Source organism: Asparagus officinalis, chromosome 3, assembly GCF_001876935.1.
Source record: "Asparagus officinalis chromosome 3, Aspof.V1, whole genome shotgun sequence".
Lineage (NCBI taxonomy): Eukaryota > Viridiplantae > Streptophyta > Magnoliopsida > Asparagales > Asparagaceae > Asparagus > Asparagus officinalis.
In genome coordinates, this window is record NC_033796.1 from 23,333,097 (window position 1) to 23,335,426 (window position 2,330).

The window sequence follows — 2,330 nt, forward strand, 5'->3', positions numbered from 1 at the left end:
TAGAGAGTTTTACGAAAGTCTTGAAAGAAGCTTTTCTGATTACCCCTAAACTTCCAAAGTTATTTCAAGGGAGGTTTACGATTTTGGCCTATTTTAACATAGCCAACTTTCTCTTCAGAAAATAATTAACTTTTTTTAAAGAAAATAACAACTGTTCCTCATGACAAGAAGGCGGAAGAGAGGATAATCTACTTCTGCCATGCATTGGTCTATTTATCCTACTCTTTGCAAGCACCAAAGGCATTAAGCATGGTAAATCAATAAAAGAGGTGATGTCGATACTCTTGCTTCCTCTTTTCCTCAACTCAATGCCGCTTATCAGCTAAATCTGATTCCTGCCACTCGGCGAGCATATGAAACCAAATACAAGCTATGCACTCTTTATCCTGTAGTGTGTATTACGTGAAATGCCTACAAAAATGAGTAATGTATTCAAAGAAAATTAACTAATAAGCTCCAATGTATAAATGCTAATTAGTGCAGTACGAAAAGTCAAGGTTCGAAAGTACATCATCGGCCGATAACAACCGTAGAAAGAAGTTCTTGATTTATATAATACGAGTGAAATACAGGCTGATGCTGACAGACAAGTCCATGAATTTTACCTATAGTTCATTGACATATCCTTTTGTAAGAAAAGATTTATTTTTAATTTTTTTTTTTTTTTTTAAAAAGGCTTTAGTTGAAAGTCTAGCAGGGGGTGAAGCAAGAAACTCTCATCGCGGATGAATATATGCACGCCACTTTCATGCGCTACCAAAGATTCTTGGCCAGAAGGACAAGAATAACAATGTTGATGATGTTGACAAGCCAAGCATCAATCTTTCTGTTAACTGATCTTGCTAAGCCATGGAGACCCTGTGCTTGAAGCAATGAAGATTTAAAATACTTTCTTTTTTCTATATACACGAGGTGTTATTTCATAAGTAAAGTCAAATATTGCAGACTCTGGAATTGCTTGATTATATCCGTTTCGTTCTCGTATCCTAAAAATTACAATATTATTCTATCCCGAGGAAGGCTCCCTACTTGACCAGAGAAACTGCTGAAAAATCGCAAACATTTTTAAGATTTTCTCTCGGTTCGTTTGTTGTGGTCTTATTTTGAAAGTTTCCCTGGCTTTTGACTCAACTCCTAAGATCATACGCTAGAGCTGCTAGTAGCTGACCTACCTTGAGACAATTAGAAGCAACGACATTCATACAACAGTGCCGATGTCAACAGGATAGTCATTCTTGACATCAAATACACAGAATAAACTGAAGTAAGAGATGCATGTATTCGAGTTCTGCACTGTAGGATGATCCCGCCTAGTGGATAAGCAATCGACGCATCAAAGAAGCAGGTATTAGCATAGTGGATTATTTTCACCAGAATGCGATGAACTGCAAGATAATAAAAGCAGAAATGGCCAATACTGGCAAGAGAAATCAATACCATTCGTGAAGATGCAATGGCAAAAAATGTCACCAAGGAGTCAAGGACTTATATTAAACATGCAAATAATGCGTCAGCCCCAATAGACACTCCATTGTAGAAACTCCCATTTCCTTGATCTAGATTGCGATTGCGGGACCAACCGAAAGTTCCACCACAGCTGCCCCTGGAAGTTGACTGACAAATCTAACATGCAGCTCGTGGACCATTGTGAGTTTCACCTGATTTAGGTTACATCTGTACAATAATGACCGTACGCACTCTCACAATGAAAGAATTGCCATTTCACATGAAGAACTGCTGATAATACCTTCAGCAGTTGCTTTCGTGATGCTCCCTAGCAACCACACATCCAATCAAGCTCAGGTTTTGCATTTGAGATTTTAACCAAAAAAGTGGGCACCATATCAATGATGATGAGAACATGTTTCTCATGATAACATGTTTTTACTCAGCTATATTCTGAAGACAATTAAATGAATAAGAACAATGGTCACAAGAAACAACATGTGAACTGGACTTTTTCTCAGGATATTGAACAGTGGTGAGCACATAACCCATTACATCACAAAAAGAGTGAAGAAAAATAAAATGAAACAACATACTCTTTAAATGAAAGACGAAAGCATTCGTATCTAACCTCCTTACCAAACATCAGTTTCAATTTAAAATAAAAAAATAAAAAAAAAACATCTACCTGGTTCTCAAAATGTCTCACATGTCTATACTGGAACAGTCAGTAGAGACCCTATTCCATGGATACCACCCAGTCATCCACAGACAACTAACCCTGATTAAGCGTACTGGTTGTCTCATATTGTTCGACAACCATTGAAAGAATTTCCAACTGCACCCTAGTTCATAGTATAACGACAGATGAATAAATTTTGATA